The sequence below is a fragment of the Crassostrea angulata genome, chromosome 1 (genome assembly GCF_025612915.1).
Source record: "Crassostrea angulata isolate pt1a10 chromosome 1, ASM2561291v2, whole genome shotgun sequence".
Classification (NCBI taxonomy): domain Eukaryota; kingdom Metazoa; phylum Mollusca; class Bivalvia; order Ostreida; family Ostreidae; genus Magallana; species Magallana angulata.
The window spans coordinates 8,776,184-8,800,656 of record NC_069111.1 but is presented as its reverse complement, the minus strand read 5'-3'; the positions used below and the strand labels follow the sequence as shown (position 1 = coordinate 8,800,656).

Below are 24,473 nucleotides of genomic sequence, written 5' to 3'. Positions count from 1 at the left end.
CCCATTTCAAAATCGATGCCTGTATATTAAACAATTTAAAGCAATATGAGCTGTATTTTTTAGAATTTCATTTTGTTGTAAAAACCTGCTAGTATGCTAAGTCTACATGGGACTTGATTTTTATGATAAATAAGGTTGGAAAAAATCATTAATTTATGTCAAAGGAAAGATATTTCTTCTTAGGAACATACAGCAAATCAATTTTTGTACAGGACGACAATAATTCAATTTCGCTCCAATTAATGCTCCTTAACGGCCCTTTTCACAAAAATTTGGTGAAAAGAAATTTAAAAACCACGATATTTTGTCATTTTAGTAGAAAATAATATGTTCGTTTAAAAAAATTTTATCATGAAAATTGCAGCTCAAATTGCTTTAAAAAAACAGTAAAATATTGCAATCATGAACACAATAAATAAAACAGGCTAAAATGCTTTTATTCCTTTACAACACACATGTATACATAATTAACAAGAAATCTTTGTTGTTTATGTTTGAACGTCGGTACAGAACACCGCCAGGTTTATTGAAGTGCAACAACAAATTTTAAATGCCCTTGAAAAAAGAAGTCTTTTACTGTTAATGCCCTTGAACAAGGTAATTTGTTAACTGATTGCGATATTTTTCTTTACAACAGATCAAACAATCAGTTCTCAGTAACTGGCTCTGCAGGTTAGTCACTTGATTTCTTCATTACAAAGAGTTTGATATTCTAAATTAATATATGAAAAAAGGGCAACCATCAATTGTTGCAGGAATTTACCAAATATTTCATATAGTCATACAATCTTGATGTAACCCTCAGTTTTCTAACCTTATAAATTCAAATCATAATGGAAATAAGAGAAAAAGGAACATGTTTACTTTGTGAATATTTAATTGTTATAAACAATTTACAAAGAACGTACACAAAACCAGCAAGTTTGCTATTAACATATTTTATCACGTTAACATTTCAAAAAAAAAAAGAAAGAAAAAAGTAAAATAACCACCAATTTGTCATTGGTTTTAGTTCAAATCTGAAACATTCTTTAAAATTGCGTAATATTGGTAGAACTAATTTTCTATATCTGTAGTAGTTCAAATAACCTTATTAATCATACAATTATAATGACATATGAAAATAATGCTCTTTCCTCATTCATGATACCTCATTATCTGTTTTAATGATGCTACCGAAATGAAAAATAAGTTGTTTAAGTAGGAAAACCCGATTAATTTCAATAATAATTTACTGTCTTTATACAAGTCTAGCATTTTCATACGTTTAAGAAGTATGAGACATGCTTTTTTGTTACTAATTTTTACGTAAATGTACATCCCCTAGCCTCATCTATTCAAATTATAACAGAACAGTATTTTAGTTTTTAAGTGCTTATGAGGGGATTAGGTTCAGAAACAGGAAACTGTTTAGCCAATCATATTCTTTGTTTCTGGTCAATCAATGATTATCACTGAATGGTATATATAGAGCTACCCTGTCATTTCTCGTCAGTCTTTGTTCGGTGATCCACTCAAACAGTCGTCTGGTGAAACTTGTCGGTTCGAGTTCTACAGAACAGGGATTTGAGCTGTGTCGAAAAGCAACTGAATCTCAGTTTTTACACTTGTCTTTGTACCGTTTGTCTTGGTGACTTGATAGTGTCTTTGTGAGCTCAATAGCGTCTTGGCACAGTCTACAGTTAATTGGTGAGGGTCGATTTTGTTTCCACACCCTATGTTGTATTCCCATTCTCACATACCCAGGTAAGGCCAAATGAAAATCTTAGAATAACTGCGTGATATAATGGCAGTTGTAAACCTAAGTGTACCTGTTGATTATTCAAGATCTTACTTGAATCTTAAGAAGGAAACCTTAGCGAATTCATAAATTAATAAATGATTACTTTATTTGTTTCTTAAGTTACACTTGTAATAGAAATATAATGAAATTCAGAGTTAAAGAATAGCCTGGAATTTAACATTGTATTTAAAATGCCAAGTTTTGTATCTTGACGCTGTGAGAAAAATTACAGATTAAATGAAAAAGTACAGATTAAATGAGAGTCCGCCATATTTTCCCAAGCTTTCTGGAAAAGCTTTCTGGAATATTGTTCCCATCGACGCACAGCGAATGGTATCAAATGTGCCTACTTTTTAAAGGCTGATTTTATACCTTACATAATGCAATTTGGTTTATTTTAAGACCATATATATCTTTTTATTTTGACCAACTATTACCTCATCATTAAGTTAATAATAATGACAAAGAACAAGTGAGGTAAAGGAACATTCTTTTAATGTAGATGCTGTGGTAGTGGATAATTATTTCCCGTAGTATCCAACTGAAATAAAAGAATATTTAAAATAGATGGTTAGTGATATGCGTTGTCTAGTGAGCGGTGGTATATGCATGATGAATATCGAAAGAACATTAAAAAGCAATTATACAAGACGACAGAAGTTACGTAATAATCTTTTGTCCTTTTTAAGCCCCCGTCTTTTAGTGGTTTGTTTTTTTTTTCTGTGGCTTTAATTTTGCTTAAACTTCAGGTAGGTATGAAGTTTGAAGTGCCCCTGAATTAAGTTTCTATGTCAAATGTCTATGTCATTAAATACCTTTCATTTCCTCCTTATTTCCTATCTGCATTTTACTACACCTTATTTGTGCCTTTTTCATAAAGGATGTAAAACAACATCGAACTTAATTTATCTTTTTGGCAAAGTTTTTTTTTTTGCTTGTCAAGATTTTTGATGATTAGTCTAGCCCCCCCCTTTCAATTTGCTTCCAACGCCACTGTATGCTTTTTATTCCTATGCGTTTATTTAAAAAGAAGTCCTTACAAATCGTCACCATCTTTAAGTTGTCTAGTTACAAAACGTGCTTGTATCATTATTAATGCAGCTGTTCATTAAAACCAATCATAAAAGTGCTCGGTGGTCGATAAGTTATCCATCATTTTTGCCTTATTTTTTATCATGATATTTTTAACCACAGATTATATTATATATGAAAAAAATAAAATAATCTTTTTTTTGTTTAAACCTACGTTATACAAAGCTCTTCATCTAAAGGAAATAAATAAAGTCTAATAATGTTCACGACCCTATAATACTGTTTGATGAAGGCAATCCCTGTCATGCGCTTTAAAGATATTTTTTTAGGTGAATAACCTTTGATAGCTATTTTAATTTCTAAGTTGTTATTCTGACTACTTACGCCTAAGACAGCATACACCTGGTTGTCCCAGTATTAAGCTGAATCTATCTTCTATGTAACAGAAACCAACGTCACATTTTTCAAATGGTGGCAGACAATTTCCTACACCAACATAACCTGGTGGACATTTGTGAAGAGGTGGAACTCGGGCTGAAGTACACAAAGAAATCGCAGTATTAAAGATCGAATTAAAACTGTGATTTACAGTTATCCATTTATTCGCAGAATTGTGCACGCTATGATTTTGTCAGCAAAAATGTCTTTAAAGATGAACAAATGGACGAATTTTGCCTTTTAGTTATAATTAAGTACCTCTAAGTTCACTTTCAGTTAATTAGATTGCAGAGTTGCAGTTTATGATTAATCATTTCAAATATATTGGTACTACTACATGAAACTGTTTAACAAAATCTATCATTATTTTAAAATAGTTTTGCATATCATACCTTCAGATACCAAAACGGAAAAATTTGCAATGACAAAAGCTACCACAAATAAAGTCCTCATCTTGAATTTTTAACACATACAAACGTTTTTGTAATTTATACAAAAATCAAGCTGCGAACGTGATGCAGTCTCGTTAAAACCTGGTGTAAAAGTTGTAGAATGGTATTCTAAACAGTGTTTCTCACATTTTCTTATTTGTCACCGTGTTATTCATGTACAGAAACAAATATGTTACGTAACACACTTCAGACGTAAAAAGTCTTATAATTTCTGCAAATTATTTAATAGTCTTTTGACTAAAAATTTGAAAAAAACGCATTTAAAAACAGTTTACTTTTTCCAACAAATAAACAAAGAGAAACAAAAAATGTCTAGACTTTTTCTTCAGTGGTGACAAGAATAATCATTATCAACAACAAACCAAAATATAACAGGATTTACCAACGTAAAAATCCGGTTATTGAAATTGTGAAAATGGCGGGTGGGAGGGCGGGAGGCTGCCAAAAGGGTACCCTCATTGTACGGATAACTCCTTCTACAGTTTTTAAGATAGGAAGTTTTTCTGTAGCAGATCAATTGTACACTTTTCAGAGGTGTGCATATTGCGAGGATTTTGATTTCTGATATAAATTACTGAAAAAATACCAGTTTTTGAACTAAGTCATTTTTTGGCAAAATAATGCATATAGGGTACCCTCATTGTACGGATAACCCCTTCTACAGTTTTCATGGTAGGAAGTTCTCTTTTTTACAGATCAATTGTACATCTATCAGAAATGAGCATATTGCTAGGATTTTAATTTCTGATTTAAAAAAAAAAATGGACACAAGAATGAAACATATTTCTTTATATATGCATGTTCAAATACAAAGTACGCGTTTATTATCGAAATAAACCTACATGTTCCTAATATTACTTTTTCAATTTGAAAACAGGCAATTAATACTCAATATGAATCCATTATACAGTTTTTAAATGATTTTTAAGATTTCTTAAAATATTTTATGCATATTGATGATTTCTGTTAAGTTCGCGAGAGTTAAATTTCCTGCGGTATTGTCAAAGTTATACAGCAGCTTCATATATGGACACAAAATCAACGTCGCCGGAGGTAACCAATGAATTTATTCCGCGGTAAAATCTTGGGAGCGTCATTTTAATAGCGTGGGTTCTCACTTCTTTCAGGACGCCGATAGCTAAGCATTGAAAATTTTCAAAGCGATCTATAAAGCGGTAAGGTTTATATTTTTGATTTATTTTACTGATGGAGCCCAATAAAGTACTTATATTGGGTCATTCTATTGTACGCCGCTTTCAACAATTCCTAGTAAGTAATGAGGATGTTAGGTACTGTGAGGATCTTGGTCTAAGAGCAAATCTTAGGATATTTTATAGAGGAGTGGGAGGTCGCACTATTTCGGGCATTCTCCGCGAGGATGCGAGTTTCATTGAAAAAGTAAAACCTCGTAACATAATTCTAATTGTTGGGGGCAATGATGTTCGACGTGTGACGTCTTCCGAAGAATTGGCAGCAAATATTGAATCTCTTGTATCGGTACTGCACTATAGATTTGGAGTCGCTCAGATCCATGTGTGTAAATTGTTGCCACGATTTAAGCAATGTTTTGATTACAACAGTACTGTGGATGAAGTAAATATCCTTCTCAAATCTTCTCTGCACAGATTTGAATTCGCTTCATTTTGGGAGCATAATGACCTCTTCCCTTCGCTTAAGTTCAAGGCGTGTGACCATAAATTTCTTTTTGACGGCGTCCACCTCAATAAACAAGGCAACGTTCATCTCTATAGAAGTTTGCGCGGACTTATTTTGTCTAGAATGCGTTAAAGTTTCGGGCGATTATCTCTAATCATATATATATATCTTTAACGTTATATATGTAGATCTACATACATATTTTGTATTGTTTTATTTCTTTGTAATAAGCAAGGAATGTAGTTCCGTATTTGATATCAAATATTCATAATTTTATGATTAATTTTATGAACTTATTAATTATTGTTATATAATCATCTATTGTCATTTTCCTGATTATTTCAAACCAAATTTGGTTAACAATAAAGTCACAAAAGTGGCAGAGTGCAACATACCTATGTGTTATGTGATGTTTTACTGTACAAAGATGAAGGGCTCAGGTGGTTCAATTTCGAGCGGATAGAGGTTAATTATTTCATGAGTGAGAAATAATGCTATATGCAGTAATGGTCTATTTTGAAAATTATCAATTATGGATAAAAAATTATATGTTAGTTAACTGGTAACCAACCAGTATGCTCTAAATCACATTGTATTCGATCGTTTCATTTTTACATTATTTCAAATCGATAGAAAGAAATTTGTTGTTGGAATGTCCCCTTCAGTATTATCATCATCATCATCTCTCTCTCTCTTTCTTTTTCTCTCTCCCAAACTTGCGTATATACTTTGCTATGTGATGTCGCTGATAAGTTTTAAGGCCCCTCTCTCTTTCTCTTAACGTCTGAATATCATTTAATGAAACAAATTAGAAACATTAAAATGTATAGGAATGTACATCACTTATTTACATAATTTATATAATTCTTCATATTTCGGATAATCGGCTTAAAAATTTACAGCGACAATCTGAAACATATAGGTAGGTTTATTTTATGGTTAAAAAATTTATTTCAAGTAATTTATTTTCACTTTCATATAGTCAAAATTTATATTAGTTTTGTTTAAATTCCTTTTCGTTTCGTTTCGGTTTTTGGTTTCGTTTCGTTTCGATTGGTTTCATTTCGATTTCTTTTCGCACTTTACAGGCGCCCCATTTCTTTTGGGGGATATATTTGGTGTTTCAATATTTAGGGTGTCACAAATATTTAGCATATGGATTAACGATTTGGTTTTTATGTTCACACCACTTTAGAAATAGCCATTTCAGAATGTAATAAAATGATGTAGTATTCCTTTTGTGGTCTTTGGATTTTATGCATCTAATGCATATTCTGTTTGTAAATCATATTTTGACAGTTTATTTGAGGTTAGTATTTTCCATGCTTGAAAAAATGCGTAAAATTTGAAAATTTTATCGCGACCGAGTAACACGGCGAGGCAAGATGTAATTCCACAAAAGTGAGACCTCTACAGCGAACTACTTTAAACTGCTAAGAGGTCTGCACCTTAAATAGGGGTTGTAGGAATAACGGTGGTGAGAGAGAAATATGGCGGACATTGTCTATTTACGAGCAGTGCTCGGCTTTGACAGGTCTAATTGACTGTACTGATTTTTTTTTAAATAAAGAAACCAAGAAATCCCACAGTTTAATCACAAACATTTAGCTCGTATAAACAGCACAATTCTTTCAAAGCCCTTGTATGTATTTCTTCATCTGATTAAATATGTTTTAAAACTGTGGAGTAGAAATGTATCTGATAGATAAATTACCAAGGATTGTGGACTCTTGAATCTGATCCGGCCAGGGAATGAGATTATGGCTGACAAGGGATTTCTCATTAGATACCTTCTTTTTAAAAAGAGAGCCAGATAAATAATACCGCCATTTACAAAGCGATGAGCTTTGGGGAAGGGGAAACACTAGTCAGCATCTGACATCCTTAAGACAAGGAATATTGCTCGTTTCCGTATTCATTTAGTGAGAGCAATTGGAAGACTGAATACTTTTGGGATGTTATCAAACACAATATCAATAAATGTAAAACCATTAGCGAACCAAATGATTAATGGTTTTCTATAAAATCTGCAATAACCTTTAGTCAAAAAATAAAACGTATATTAAATTTTATATCTTTTTTTAATCTTAACATTTTGATTTTTCTTTGAATTGTAAAAATCACATAAACCTACTGATTTATTAAAAATTTAAAAATTTCATTTGAGAAATTACAAGTCATTGTCAAATCAAAGGCGAATTTAAAAGAGTAACCATATTTCTCATAAAAGTACACGTGCTTTAATATGATCCACAAAATATAACTTTCATAAAGCAATTTTCTCATAATCTAACCTGCAGTGATGGAATATTGTATGTTTCAAAAAATTTACCAGCTTTGTTTACAATAGTTTTGTATATTTTTTCTTCAAAATAAATGCGGTCAACATTAAAACCTTTCTTTGTAAAACAAGAGTCACACCAATTCTTGTGACACTCTCCTAACTGGCCTTGTATTTGATTATACTAAGGAAAATCAATCTTTAACCGAACATTCTCATTTTAAGTAAATGATGATGATCATCCGTACGTGCTTCTTTAGGATCTTTGGTTTGATGTGCAAATAAACATTTTACCTCAAAGAGACCCTCATCACAACATTTACACTAAACATTACAAGTGCAAAAATATGGTGAGAAACATTTTTTAAAAATAGTATTTATTTTTAAAGCGTTTTTTAAGGACACCAATGAAAGTTCAGAATAGCAAATAAGAGAAGATTGATTATTTCGAAATCTTTATTTCTGATTGATAAAGATGAAAACCGTTCAGTCCGGGACATTAGTAATATCCGCTATCTACAAAATATAAATTACACGTAATATTTGTGTGCCTGTGTTGTTAAGTATTAATACCTAAAAAATAAAAAGAAATTGTTACTGTACCTAAAGAATATTAATTAACAAGAAAGAAATAAGGTTTCACCTTGAATTAAATTGTTGTGTTTGTTATTATTTAATGTTTAAGTGGAAGTTTAAGTGGAAGTAGAACGTAATGCAATTAAATAGAAACATACGGTGGAACTTTTTACAGCAGATACCAAAGTAACCATTGACTGGAATGCATTGTCCAAGACGGCACTTCCACCAGGTTTGGGCACTGCAGGTTCCTACTGGTATTTGTCCATAGGGGCACTGTTGAGTCCCCCAGGCTGTAACAATTGTCGATCATTATTATACATTGTTGACGGCAAATTGTTAGTTTAATCATTTAAAGAGATTTTTCACAATCCATTTTGAAAAATCATAAAAAATATACATGTTGATCTTAAACTTGGTTTTCTGTCATTAAGGTGGTATTGAACATCTGTCGATATTATTGTGGATTAAAAAGTATATTATAATTAGAATACTTTCACCGGTTTAGAATTTGTAAATTTTACAATATTTGACGAAGAAATAGCTTTTGAAAATAGCGAGAGAGTTAAAAAAAGGTAAAAACCTCTAGCAGGATTCGAACTCATGACTTACAGATTCATAGTAAACCCTCTAACCCACTGCGCTACGCTTCTAGGTGACATTGAGAAAGAAACTACTTATATAATACTTTACTTTATTGTTTATTTCGAAACAAAACGTCACAACATGGAGGTGTCCCATACCACGTTAAACTCAAAAATGAGTAAATTAACACAAAAGTAAAGAGAGAGAAGGAAAAAGGTACTCACCCTCAGAGGTCAATGCAAGACAGCACACAAGGAGTAGAACGGCTACAGCCTTTGCCACCATGTTTGGTATAAGTCGTTTCGTGGTCAATAAAACGGTAACATCCTTCAGTACATAGAGCGTTATTTATACCTAATTTAGACAAGGTCACCCAATCGCATTTGGCCATAAACATCAACACGAGCATATGCTGTCAAATTTTGATTAAACATAGTTTGAGTAATTATAACCTAATTCTAAGAAATTCAGGAGTGTGGAACGCATTGCTAAGCTTCAACTCGTTTCTTTTTAGCTTACCCGAGTCAAAGGCTCTAGTGAGCTTTCTGTCGTGAGCCATATGTGCAATATTCTGCGAGAAAGGATGGTATTTTTTCATAAATCATCAAAATCCAAGTTATATGCACATCTCTGATATATGTACAATTGATCTGCAAAATATCAACTTTCTAACTTGTTGGAGGGGTTATCCGTGCAATTGGGGTACCCTTTTGGGCGTTTTTGGCACTAAACGGATTTTTCTTTAGGAAACCCGGTTAAAGCGTACACAAAACAAGGAACGACTCAAGTAATCTGCCCCGTCTTAAACTTTTTACAGCAAACAAGACTACAATTTAAAAGTTTTTACTATAAATAGAATTGCAGTTTTTACTATAAATAGAATTGCAATATTGAAGAAAAATTACACATGAAACTCGATGTCCTACTGTCAAAAGGGGCATGACCATGATTTGTTTAGAAATTTTAATTTTTCGCTTTTAATGTTTACAAAGCTCTATTATGGTATTTGAAACGATCAGACAAAATTTCAACCATGGTTTTCAAGTATTAAGAGATAAACAAAGCTCACGTTCCATTATTGCGTAACAAAGATCTGTTTTATATGTTTGTTTACATATATTGTATGTAATGTTAAAATTCATTTAAATAAGATTATCTTAAAGTTCCATATCAACACAGTTTGAATTTTATAATGGGACCAACTTTTATTTTGTTTTCAATTTTGTTTAATTCAGCAACCCTAATACATGTATACATGCGTAAATAAAAAGATTTTACAAACCTTATTTACATAACGATTTTTTCACATTATGCAACAACACAAGCAATCATTATGACAGTTTGCCTGACCATTGGAAATATCTCAATATAGCATAGTTAATATTAAAATTAGAAAAGTAAAATCTGAAGGAAATCGTGATTATGTATTTTCAATCAGAAACATTAGTACTATAAACGCCTTACTTATCGCATAGTATAATATGCAGGTAAATGCTCTTTGACAGTTAATGAATTTAAAATAGGGCTTATCAAAACTGCTAGTTGCTTCTCTTTCACTAGTACGCAATGTTGAGATCAAAAATTATAAAATGAGAGAATTTATGTTACAAACAAAATATGTGAAAATAACATGGGTCAACATATCTTCATGAAGTTAAAGTTGAATTTCCCTTAACTATTCTGGGGTTAGAAGTTTGATAAAAGAATATAAAGGGCAGCAGGTTTAAAAGTTTCCTTGAAAACTGCAATATAACAGTATCTGACATTACTTTATGTAAAGGAGTAGATTCTCAAATGGTATAACCGAACCCCCGAAATAAAGAAATTGGACCCCAAATAGAGGTTTAAGGTTCCATTGAGATGTAGCTTAGATTTGTTATTGTTGAAACCATGACTCCAAAATAAAAATGGAGTCTCTGGAGAGATTTTTAAAAAAATCAGTAAAGTATTGTATGGGAATACTCTTTTAGGAACTGAAATGCCTCGATGTCTTCTATAATTACGTACAGTCTTAAATTTTCTGATATATTTTTGATTTTTAATTGTTGACCCGACGACTAACAAAACAATACTACAGCTCAAAATTAGAGATAGGAATAAGTGGATAAAATTTTAAAATCTTTTAAAACAAGAGATACTCTAATATTATCCAGATATATTTGTATATGAGTTCATAAAGCTGCTTGATTAGATGTATAACCATTACAGTTAAGCGATGTGGCCTATAGGCCACTTGTATGAAAATTTAGGTCGAATTTGTATTAAATTTTTATCGCTCATTAATCATTGTTTGTTTATAAAGTCAGAGAGAGCATTATTCAAAATCATGTAGCTAACGGCTTAATTGACCTTTTTGGTGCAGGTTCATGAACCCTGTCAATTAGGAATTTTTTGTCGAAAATTTTTTCTTTTGGAAAAAAAAGTTTAACAAATATGACTCTAGTAAAATATCAAATTTCTATACAGATTTATTGATATCTATTTGGATATTACACATAAAATCATTAAAATAGTGTTTTTATCATAATAAACTACACTTAACAGAACACTTAGATATTTTGACAAATATAAGGATGTTTCACTCAGCATAGTTACTTTATCAGTAACTATCTCTAATAATGCAATACGAAACTTATTTTGAGAATTTTTAATTACATTTTGAGGAAAAAACCCCGTCAACTCTTAATTGAGACTGGATCCTTTTACAGAAACCGCATACAGCAGATATTATAGCATGTAGCCATACTAGAAAAATATAAGTTCTAATCTTGTATTTAATGCAATATTAGTAAAAGTGAAACATCTTAATGTATGTTGTCTTTCGTTTTTAATTGTCGTAAATCTTTCTAATAAGCAGAATGAAAATAGCATAACGTCTCTAATTTTTTGCATTAAAAAAAATAATTCAATAAAAAGAGAACATTAAAATTCAAAATAAAACAAATTAATAAACATTTACATAATAATCATCTGAATCTGAACGAAAACATGTAACACATAATAGAGGCTCCATTTTAAACAGGAGTTTGTTACAACAATTAAGATCCTTACAGTAAGCATCTTACTAAGATTTCAAGAGAGGAGTTCTCCGTTAAGCGTAATGTCCTTTGCATGATAGGTATAAAAATATACTATTAACTACACATGAACAATATTACTACAAAACAAACCGTGTGTTTATATTTTAAGGACACAAGGTCAACATTTTGAAGATTTCAATGCTCAGGGTCCACATCGCTCACCTGATGAACAACAGCAAACTGACATGAGTCTGATCTAAACAGCTTTAATAAACCAAAGATGAAAAATTTTCTGTACAATGCAGGATTTTCAAAAATAAAATTGACTTTAAACACATCGAGTACTTGCATGTAATAAAGAGTGACGATTTCGAACGAGATCCTCAATATATTCCTGTGTATAAATTGTTGCCCCAACTTACCATCAGGGACAATGATTTGAACAAACTAATACAACACTATCGGAGAATGCTTTCATATAGGTATTTTTACATTCAGTGAATATTTTCCCTTTTGTTTGTTTTTTTTTTTTGGAATCTATGATATTCGATTTCCTGTAAAAACACGTCGCCTATTCACGGCGCATGGACATAAATTTAAACGCCATCACGCGTTTTTAATATATTTACTATTGTGAGATTAAAATGAAATATTTAAACTTACATAACAAATCTAAAATAGGTATATCCCTCAAATTATTTTTTTGGAACCGGAAGGACAACAAAGTAGTGCCTTTAAGCAAAATAGTTCCTATACTTTCAGAGTGTATAAACATTTATTGGGACAATTTAAATCAGAATGCTCGACTCAAGTCCGAGAAGAGGATTTGAAATTTTAAAAGCCAGTGTCAACATTACATTATCATTTGAAAAAAAAATTGAAATTTTTTGATGTTACCCATATTCAAAACTGTGAAATTCCCTACTTTAACTTTCAAATTCAGAGTTTTTCAATACAGACGCATTTTGCCGAAATACGAATCTGAGTTCTATCCACGAAATTTTAACAGGAAATAGACAGTTTAATGAGCTTTCATACAAGAGATCCCCCGTTGATGAACGAAAATTATGGCCGGAGCTATGTCGCCGGTCCTATAAAACATCCCTTTGAATAGTTATTTTTGGATGTCGCCGGTTCCATAACACACTAAGAATGTACAGAAAATAATCATACTACGCTTCAGATTTTCTGCACAGCTATCATGTGCTTTAATACGCGGTATTCAATTTGTCTGCACAACCTTGGTGTGTTATAGAACTGACGGCATCCGAAAATAAAGCATTACATGCTTAATGTGCTGAGTTAAAATCTTGCAGCATTATAGATTTAGTATATACTAGACTTTGAACACTGTGCTGGATAATTATGCCAGTGCCAAGGTGGCGTTTTTGGTCCGTCTAAGCTGCATATATATATATAGAAACATTCAAATATACCATATGATAGACCATTTCTTAAAGAGTTAACAATCATGTTTCTATCATTGTATCTCACCTGTCAGGTGAGATATTTACCTTTCAAAAATAAATTAGGAAAAACAATATTCCTATAGGTAATTTGAAATTTCCTATCGGTACCTTCCCATAGGAATTATAATTCCGATAGGATTTGATAACATCCGATAGGAAAACTTTATATCCTATTGGAAAACTACATGTCTGAATCAAATTCCTACAGGAGATACCATTCTCCTATAGGAAATATAAATAATAAATATATAGGACTTTTGAAATATCCTATAGGATTGTCAATATTTACTGTAGGAGAATCAATTCTCCTATGGGAATTATCATTTTCCTATGGGATATTAATTTTTAAAGGTAAATATCTCATCTGTCAGGTGAAACACACTAAAAACAAAAGTGGTTATATACTCTCTAGACAATGGTCTATCATTTGGTATATATGGATTTTTCCAAAACTGCATCTAAGCGGGTGCAGAAATGCCACCTTGGCATCGGCATAATTATCCGGCACACTGGAGCGTAAAATTAAACAAAGGATTATGTGGCAATGTTTCAAAAATTCTTTTTGATGATATATATTTTTTAAAATTATCTACCTAATGTTGTATTTAAGTTCATAAAGCTGCTTGATTATATTTATGGCCATTGTTTGTCAGGTTACCGATGTAGCCCATAGGCCTCTTGAATGAATATTTAGGACGGACTTGCATTTGTCGCTCATTAATCATTGTTTATTTTCAAATTTAGAAAGAGCATTAATCACATAACAATTTTGCAGTTTAAATTGCAAAATTGGCATTACATGTAGTACAACTGAGGTAAAACCAGCAATCTCCATGTCTGTTTTCTTACATTTTTTCATTGTCGTAACCTATCATCTAGGCAGAAAAAATAAGCAGAACGTTTGTATTATTGTGCAAATTTAATTCAGTTTCAATCAAAATAGAACATATGAAAAAAATATATTTTAGTAAAAGTAAAATGAGTTTTTAAGGCAAAAGATCACACCTGGATGAAGGCTGTATTTTATAAAGATAGCATGTAAACATATGCATAAGTGTACTGATTTTAAACGTCGTAAAATTTCATTTTTTGGAATACTAAAGTAGTAAAAACGATTTTAATAAGTCATATTGCTTTAAAGATAAAATACATAATCATAAGCTTTTAAGCACGTTTGAAGTTAAAAAAAGAACTAATTCCCTGACATTTACCGGAAGCTGACAAAATGTAGAACTCTTTTGTATAAAAAACAAAACAAACCATTGACAAATAGTTTGACGACACACATCCTTCAGCTGTTAACACATACAGTGTACACAGTACTATGGATCAAACGCTAGTTTATGCCTTACCATAAGTACTCAACTGACATTTTAAAAGATATGACAGATGTTAATTTGTTAATGCTGATAAACATTTCTATATGTTAACTTTGTTGCTTTCAGAAACGGTTTAAAGAAAACAATTCCACAATGATATAAGCTTACAAAGAACAATTTTATGAATCTTATTTCAACGCATTTTGTTTCAATATTGAACAAGTGAAAAGCTGTAAATGTGACAGTAAGCCGGGTTTTCTTTCTTTTTTTAACTATCTATAATCCATGCCAATCCTGAATTGACAATCACTACCTACCGAATCCAGTGAAATGGAGTACCTCATAGGTAATATTTTGCCAAAAAATGACTTAGTTCAAAATTACCAGAAATCAAAATCCTAGCAATATGCACACCCCTGACATATGTACAATTGACCTGCAAAAGAAGAACTTCCTATCTTGAAAACTGTAAGAAGAGTTATCTGTACAATGAGGGTACCCTTTTGGCAGCCGCCTGCCCGCCATTTTCACCATTTCAATAACCGGATTTTTCCGTTGGAAAGCCCGATTGAAAATGACCCCCGAGAAAATGTTCGACCGAAGTCATAATTCTTTGTAATTCTTTGTTTAAACTAAAAAAGGTATATTAGGCCTTATCAACATCGAGATGTATGTTAAATTCACTCACAATCAGCTGATTTAACAATAGTGAAATAACGAAAGTAGAAGTTTTCTATGAAATTTCATATTTGTTAAAAATTCCCACAACTACGCTACTGACACTAGCCCTCCGCTTTTGGATTTTGACATGTACACATATGTCTACTTTCGTCATTGGTTTGTAATTTTAGCGGAAAGTTAAAGACAAAAGGACAGTCTCAAATTGATTTTGTTCCATGTATGCCAGAGCTTGTCAGTGATTATAGCAAATATCAGGATAATTAGCTAATATTGGTGCTATGTTGTTAAAACAAGTCGAAATAGATGGTGTGTCGTCATAGATTAAAGTTCAATGGCAGCGGAAATTTAAAATAAGCAATCAATGTTTCTTGATTTATTCAATATTCGGGCGGTTTTATTGATTAAAATACGATTTACAATCATAGTTGTCAAGTAAAGGACTTTTTGTTTTACATATTATGTATAGTTCCCCCTCCTGTAATATATACCTATTTTCTAGCTAGCTACTACATTCCCGAGGTGCAGCCTGAAATCTGGAATGTTTGGCTTGAGGTTGCGGGTAAACTGGGTTCACAGCGATGGTTTAGTGCTGGTTCAAAATCAGATTTTACACAGCTATTAAATATATGTTACAAATCACCCTTTGCGCATTCTCCCCCATCTGTTTTGCGTATGAACGAACAGAACGGTCTGACACCTGTCCACTTATATCCATCATGTGCATTGTTTCGATATCATCCTTTTACTTTCGTTGTTATCCAGAGATACATATTTGACATGTTTAAAATAATTCATTACTGTTCAATATAAGTTTATTAAAATTGAATACCTTAAATTCGTTACTGTTTAATAAAATCTATCACAACAAAATGAGGTCACATTCATCAATGTTTAATTAAATTATATTTGTAACAAGCATTATGATTGGCTAAACACACAGAAAACATTTATTCATTTTGTATAACATTGACAACTCCATAACCGGAACTATCTTTTTGTGTGTGCATGTAAGTATTACATAATTATGCAAATACATCTATACTTATAAATTAAGACTTTTTACCAATAAACATGATTATGCTTGCACAAGAGTAACTCGCTTATAACTCAACAAACAAGTTGCTGTCCTTTAAAAAATGACTACAATACGTGGACCATTTGCATGTGTTTCCAACGAAAACGTGAAAGCCTTAAGATTATCGGAGATTCCACCGACTCTAGCACTCTGCTTTTAACCACTTACTTTGTACGTTTTATTACGTATACATGTATGTATAGCCCTGACTTTTTATCTCTGAATTTAAAGGGTTCATACTTCTAAAAATAATTACGATCTATCTATGAATTAAGTTTGCATGTATAGTATCAGGCATTCGGTGAATTCTACCATTTGCGCACACATTACGATTCGCACTACTTTGTTAACTATGCAGTGATAGCTTTGTGTAAATTAAAAATTTCTTATTTTGATGCATTTTTCTTGAGATTTAAACTTTTATACAGTGACATAATTATTCAATCATACTTAAATGCTAAAAAAATTTAATCGGGAAGTACTCTAGCTTCACCTACTATAAAAGTAAAGTTAAGTTACATGTGTATTCGGAAAACAACTAAACATTGCAAATTATGCTATTTGATGCATGTTGTAGTTTCGGCATAACATTAACTTATTTCATAATACTGATAGTTCATATCACATGCCAATCATTTCTTTAAAAGGAGTACTTTGTTTCTGTACTGTTTACCGACAACTTTACAATTACAGCGCCATTGAACTTATGTGTGCCTATGGCACGGAATCCCAATCCCGATTCAGATAAACGTGTGCTAGCCTGGTTCATTGAGCTACCCATTACTCACAGGAACCAGGCTAGCTCATGCGCAGGCTGAATTTTCCCCTTAGCATCCGGTTTAACCTCGCTTATATATTTTCTGCGTGGACCTCAGGGTTCACGCAATGACATTCAAATTATGGTTGCCTATTAAAAATGCCAAACTGAATAATTGTAAACATAAAAATAGGATTTTTTTTTACCAATATCGTGACCATGTCCTTTCAACAACGACAGACAAAACTTACTTGAGCCAATGACTCGGGTAAGCTAAAAAAGAAACAAGTTTAAACGGAGCAATCCGTTCCACACCTCCGCATTTCTTAGAATTGGGTAATAATAATTCCATCTATGTTTAATCAAAATTTGACAGCATATGCTCTTGTTTACGTTTATGGCCAAATGCGATTGGGTGACCTTGTCTAAATTAGGTATAAATAACGCTGTATGTACTAAAGGATGTTACCGTTTTGTTGACCACGAAACAACTTGTACAAAACATGGTGGCAAAGGCTGTAGCCGTTCTCCTCCTTGTGTGCTGTCTTGCATTGACCTCTGATGGTGAGTACCTTTCTCTTTCATCTTACTAATTTTTCCCTATTCTACGTCATTTTAATGACGGAAAAACCAAGTTTTAGATCAACTATATTCTAGTTTTATGTAAAATGGGATTGTAATTATGTTGTCCTATTCTTAAATGATTTAATTTACAATTTTTGGCCAACACTGTAATAATGAAAGATAATTGTTACAGCCAGGGGGACTCAACAGTGTCCCTTTGGACAAATACAAGTCGGGACGTGCAGTGCCCATACGTGGTGGAAGTGCTATCTTGGACAATGCATCCCAGTTAATGGCCACTTTGGTATCTGCTGTAAAAAGTTCTCTCGTAAGTTTTTTCTTCATTTTATCATGCTCTACTGACTTCCACTTATGCTTTTAATAACGATAACACATTAATTCAAGATAAAACGCAGACACACAAATGGTACATGTTATATTTACGTATATGTTGTAGATGGCGGATATTACTAATGTCCCGGGCAGAAGGTTTTCAATTTTATAACAAAGAAATAAAGACTTCTAAATAATATCTTTTATTTTCTTATTTGCAGTTTTGAACTCTCTATGGGGTCTTTGAAACATAAATCCCACCTACCTTCCTAGTCCTTGCTATGCCTGGGGGCACATAGGGAAAGGATTAGACTCCTCCACTTGTCTCTCTGTCTTGAGCCACCTTCTCCAGTTCTCCCCACGTAAATTTGTGTTCCTTCATTTCTTTTTCCACGGTCCTTCTCCAGGTGTTCTTGGGTCTACCGGGTTTCCTTTCCTCTTTTGGTGTCCATCGCACTGCTATTCTTGTGATATTGTCGGTAGGTTTTCTTAGCACATGCCCTATCCATTGCCATCTCCGTTTTATTAACATTGCTCTCATGTTCTCGCTGTTTGCCTTTTTATGAAGTTCCACATTTTATTAGGCCAGAAAATCCTCATTATCTTTCTGAGGCATCCGTTGTGAAAACTGGAGAGCCTATTTATGTCTATTTATTTCTGTCATTCTCCAGCATGAACATAAATGATCTATGAAAAAAATGACAATAACAAACCGTCAACCATCTCAAAAATACATAAAACGAAATACAAATTCAAAGCAGAGCAACACGGACCTCCAAATAGATAGAGGTACGATCAAGTGCCTATGAGGAGTGAGTATCCTCTGCTGACCGGTCACACCCGTCGTGTGCTCTTTGTCGTAACCGGAAAAAAACCCGGAAAAATCCGTAGATAATTAGGTGCTTAATTATGGTCTAATAATTAGTATGAAAAACGTCAGTCAGCATGCGACCCAGTGGAAGATTGTATTTGCTTACAAGGTCGTTGTAAAGACCATAGAACTTACGAAAAGATTACTTCAAACGAGACTGTTGATAGTCCTGTTTTATCAACTTGTGTATCAGTAGATTGCCTCGCCTAAGAAACTGTTCTTACGAAGAGCATGCCCTTGTCTATCGAATAAATTGAGAGACAGAAACACTATATGCAGGTGATGAAGGTATATTGCTACATAAGTAAGGAAAGCTGACTATAGAAAAATTAAAGCCATCGCGTTATCATAAGGTTTTGCTGTTAAGTTATCATCAATGTCTATTTCCAGTAAAATATCTAAATATGAATCAGATGACGCAAACTCTGTGGTATCTTTTATTTCAAGTTCACTAGGTCTGCTAACAATTGGTACCCATGTGAATTCCAACCGCGTGTTTGAAGACTTGAATTCCAAAAACTACATAGATGTTGTCTATCAGAAACTCAAGCATCTTTTTAATGTCAACTTCAGAGCACTTGTGTGTACATTTAGGTTTCCAATGACAAGGTAAGCATTTTTTTTGGAAGTGGAGAAGAAGATTTAATACAATTCCACTAAACTGTCATATTTGGCCTACCCTATGGTCTGAACCAATGACACGGGGGCCATGAATTTCACAATTTTAATGGAGGACTCCATGGACATCATAACAGTTTTTCTCAAATATATATTGGATAAGAAAAGTAAAATTTAGTGATCGGCTTCGGCCTATCACAGATGTTTCCTTATGAGTCGGCCGACGAATTTTACTACATGTATTTGCGCACGCATATATAGTGTATCGCTTTACCTTAAGTATGCAGTGAGAGCTTCGTGTAATTCTTTGATGTTCATCTAGACTACTATTTTAAACATTCGAATGCGTTTCTCGATAAATTAAAATATTTATATTAAAATAAATTAAATATATTTTTTTTCTCTGAACACTGTAAACTTTATCTAAGCTCACAATATGCAATTGTACGTTTCGTCATGTGTCACTATTTATTATAGTAATGCTTTTTGGAAGCTCTGATTGGGAACTCTAATAGTAAATATAAGAACAATATAGTGTCAAAGGTCAATTTACAAAGTTTCGTCGCTTGAAACCCATAACTAATGTTCTCTGTACCAATTTTACAAAAAGTAAAAATGCGTTTTATACATTATTGTTATCCTTACAATCAGTTCTTTCTTAACACAATACAAAGTTATGGAGACAATAATCAAAGACAAAGGTATAAATCTTTTTTCTGTTCCATCTTCAAAACCCTTAAATTGATCAGAACCAAAATATTCTACCTCCTACGTCCATTGACCAATGATACAGCGTCTTGACCACATGTGGCAATGTGTTTTGAACATGGACATGCAGATGGACGGCTACAAGATTGGGTCAGTATAGTTAAATTATTTTCATTTTTTATTATTGTTTATATTAATTCTTACAATTTTATGACAGATGAGTATCAGTGTTAAATAATATCTTATTTTACATAATGTTCAAAATAAAAATAAAAAGCAATATCAACAGGCATCAACATCTACATGGAGAGAGAACAATAAATCTTATATATATATATGTATGTCAAAGAGGAATTGAGTGGTTTCATGACGAGGCAGTTCACAGACAAAAGAGGTGTACACAGAAAATCATGAATTGCAGATGATGCACAAACCTTTATAAGAGAAAATATTAAAATTCGTTCTCAAGGATTCTTTTTACTGTAGAGAATCATCTTCAAAGGAATGACGAAAACAATACAGAAATATTTAGTGCCCACTGTTCGTTAGATATAAAGGCATATTATGAAATTTGGACATAATGTATTGACGGCAGAGATGCAAATGCAAGTTATCCTTAGAGTTATCTTGAAGTACCATCAACTACTCAACTCGATTATTCTTTGGCCTGATTCCTGTGTCCCATACAATCGTAATTTTGGGATATCTCTAGCCTTGAAGATCTTAATGCCCCAAAACCAGTTCAAATTTTCTTTACATCTGGACACTCTTCCATCGAGGAAGTTGACATCACTCATTATCACTTGGAAAAGGGCCTCCGAATACCTAAAATCCCACTTCTGCAATTTTCAGAAAGTTTCATTAACATTGAAATTAAGTAGCGTGTATACTCAAACGTAAAGCATATCCAGTATGTATTTCCAATTACCTCCCATTCCTGGATCTTTTCAAAAAAAATTGTGTAAATCACTTGGCTTTTTTAATTCCTTTCTCATTTCTTAAATCAAATACATTGATAAATACATTATATATTCTTTAATGAGTCAATGTATTCCACTACGGACAATTACCAGCCTACCTAAACTCCCGAATTCCTGGGTGGATTTGCTGAATAATATAAAAAACACGAAGAATTGGAAAAGAGATCACCATTGGGCAAACAATTACAAATGATGTCTGTGACTGCTTGTTTTATATATTTCCTCATCTTAAATCATTTCAGGCAAAGTCTATCACTCTTAATTATCTCTTTGAAGTGGTTTGATCAAGATTATAATGGCAGATCAAAGTACAAAAATATTATAAATTTTGTTTTGTTGAACCTTCGAAGTTGTGGGTTTCTTTCTAAAGTTTGTAGGTTCTTTTTTTTTAATTAATCACTATAATTTTCCGTTCACATAATAGGTGTATCTACAGTGTTTTTTTTTTTAAATTTTGATATAATACATAATACCAATTTGTGCTATTTCCACATACATAATACCAATTTGTGTTATTTCCAAATACAAGACAACTATCATCCTATATGCAGAAAGGTTATATAAATGTTACAGTGTTCTGTCTCTAAATAAACTACGTCAAATTTGATATTTTGGAATTCTAACAACCAACTAGAGTGTCTGTTTTAACAGAAATAACTCCCACAACTATAAATGTTCCAAGGTTTAATTAAATTGGGACATATGCGTTAAAAGATATTACGGAAGCGTATCGGGGCCTACACTTGTTGTATTATAACTTATACATTGGCTTATTCTTTATTGTCTTATCAACATTTAAAGTGTTATGACTTCTTATTAATAGATAATTAATAGATATATTTTGTATTGTATTAAGGTATTTCAATTTATTAAAAGCACTTTCTTGTATTTCATTAGTTTTATCGCTGTAAAATTTATCGACTTCAAAAATATGAAATAAAAATGTTGATTTAAAAACGAGATAAAATTATATCGATATAAAAATTGTGATATATAACAATAGAAATATATGCTTAGTAGATATGCCGATAAAAAAATGTATACATTTTCGAACAAAAAATTGAAAAGTCTTGTCGGATTAATTTCGCGGGCGCGGGAGATCTAATGAAACGTCAAAACAATTGACATCCAACAAGTGTGTGCAGGTACACGTATGCTGAGTGCTGACAAACTCTCTAAAAGTAAGTACAGGTTCAATTTTTCATTGCCACGCCACTCTATTATTCAATCCAATCGAATACGACCGGATTGCAGTTGATTTTTTTTTTATCTTGACTCGATCTAAAAGTTTTTGAAGGAGGAGTCAGAGACATTTAAATGCACAGAGGCTAGAGGCTCTGTTGTCGGAATATGGAGTTAATTCTTCATTAATATTCGTTCCCGAATATAAAAAATAATAATTAAAATTGTTATCCTATGTATATTTCTGTCATTAAAAAACATTCCTTGAACCGGGGCCAGTATTTAAGTTTTGTTAAAAAGTGTATCCAATGTGCATAAAAGGTAAAGGGATGATACTAATCGCCAGCTTGTATTTATAGGGGTTCCTCGGTTCACGCTATGTTATAAACAAGCTTTCCAACGATTTCAAACAAGGAAAATGACCAAATGACTCATCCCTAAACTCCTGATTTCCGGATTGACGTTTGGTTTTATAATTATTTCACTTGAATTTCCAGTCGGAGTTCGCTGACAATCGCTGACAAATCGGCGGCGCCGCGTACATGTAACGTTACATCTGGATAAAGTTAACTGTGAGATGGCGCCCAGTAGTAAATTATTGTTTTACGTCCAGGATAACAGCAACACTTATATGAAAACCCGATATTTACTATGTTATGTTGCATATCATAGAATCATGAATAAGATTTACGGTGAGTAAAGCAAAGTACATGTAATGTAGGACAGCAGACAGCAGTTACTTCTGACTTGTTGAAAATACTTCTCGACCTAGGATGTTACCCCGCAACTTTCACGATTAAAAGAACTTGATTTCTATTCTACAAACAGGTCAGATTTCAGTGATTAGAGAGATTGAGATTTCAAATGTGTACGGGTACATGTACTAGGGGAATCACCTAAATTCTTCGTGTATTACGTCATCAGTATTGTGACACCAAAGTTTCTACGTGTTCTCTAAACTTGCAATTGCAGAGTGTCGTCTGCACATAATTACAAACTTGTAGCTTTTACATCAAAAATAGAACACTCTGCCGGATAATTATGCACCCGTCTAAGCTGCATATACCGAAAAATTCAAATATGCTATATGCTAGATCATTGGTCAAAGCGTTAATAACCACCCTTGTTATCATTGTATCTCACCTGTCAGGTAAGATATTTACCTTTCAAAAATAAATTCCTATAGGAAAAAAATGTTTCCCATAGGAAAAAAAACAATATTCCTATATGTAATTTGAAATTTCCTATCGGAATACAAGAACTTCCTTTAGGAATTTCAACTCCGATAGGATTTGATAAAATCCGATGGGAAAACTTAATATCCTATTGTAAAACTATATGTCTGAATCAAATTCCTACAGGAAATACCATCCTCTACAGGAAATAAAATTCCTACAGGACTTTTTAAAATATCCTATAGGATTGTCAATATTTTCTATAGGATAAACAATTATCCTATAGGAATTATCATTTTACTATGGGATATTAACTTTTAAAGGTAAATATCTCACCTGTCAGGATAGAACAAATTAAAACCAAAAGTGGTTATATACTCTCTAGACAATGGTCTATCATTTGGTAAATATGGATTTTTCCGAAAGTGCGTCTTAAGCGGGTGCAAAAATGCCACCTTGGCACTGGCATAATTTTCCGGCACAGTGTTATAATCTAATTGATGAGTGAATATATTCTTATATTTACATCTACCGAGTATGATTCTCTCTATTTCTTATGGAAACTTACAGTTAATTCATAGCTCTATAGAAACAGCCAGAATGAAATCTACACGCCGCGTTTATTGATTGATCGAAATCTACAGCGACCTAAGAAAAATCACGGAAAGGTTTTCTTAAAATACTCTGCTCCAAGTTTCTTGCTTCCACCACTTTTTGCTTGATATTTTGATAATCATAAATACCTTTGTGCCCAAACTAAGTTTATCCACTAATATGAAACAAGAGGCCCATGGGGCCACATCGCTCACCTGAGCAACAACGGGCGTTCAAAAGATATTGTGCCATATGGTCCCTCGGAGGAATAACAAAAAATAAATATTGTAAAGTATTCGAATTTTACACTTATTTTTTGCATAC

The 24,473-nt window shown here is 32.5% G+C and overlaps 3 long non-coding RNA genes across 3 annotated transcripts; 1 reads left to right on the top strand and 2 right to left on the bottom strand.

Moving 5' to 3' along the window:
• Positions 1 to 2,215: 2,215 nt before the first annotated feature.
• LOC128176038 (uncharacterized) lies at positions 2,216 to 3,737 on the bottom strand. The gene is made up of 3 exons (XR_008242744.1): positions 3,646 to 3,737; positions 3,200 to 3,349; positions 2,216 to 2,324 (listed from the first exon to the last, which is right to left on the bottom strand). It is a non-coding gene; the product is annotated as an uncharacterized LOC128176038 (long non-coding RNA).
• A 4,347-nt stretch (positions 3,738 to 8,084) lies between these two features.
• On the bottom strand, positions 8,085 to 9,113 carry LOC128176533 (uncharacterized). Its single transcript, XR_008242792.1, has 3 exons — positions 9,028 to 9,113; positions 8,377 to 8,511; positions 8,085 to 8,158 (listed from the first exon to the last, which is right to left on the bottom strand). It is a non-coding gene; the product is annotated as an uncharacterized LOC128176533 (long non-coding RNA).
• Positions 9,114 to 17,584: 8,471 nt separating this feature from the next.
• On the top strand, positions 17,585 to 18,220 carry LOC128173302 (uncharacterized). The gene is made up of 3 exons (XR_008242470.1): positions 17,585 to 17,688; positions 17,882 to 18,016; positions 18,146 to 18,220. It is a non-coding gene; the product is annotated as an uncharacterized LOC128173302 (long non-coding RNA).
• Positions 18,221 to 24,473: the final 6,253 nt, after the last annotated feature.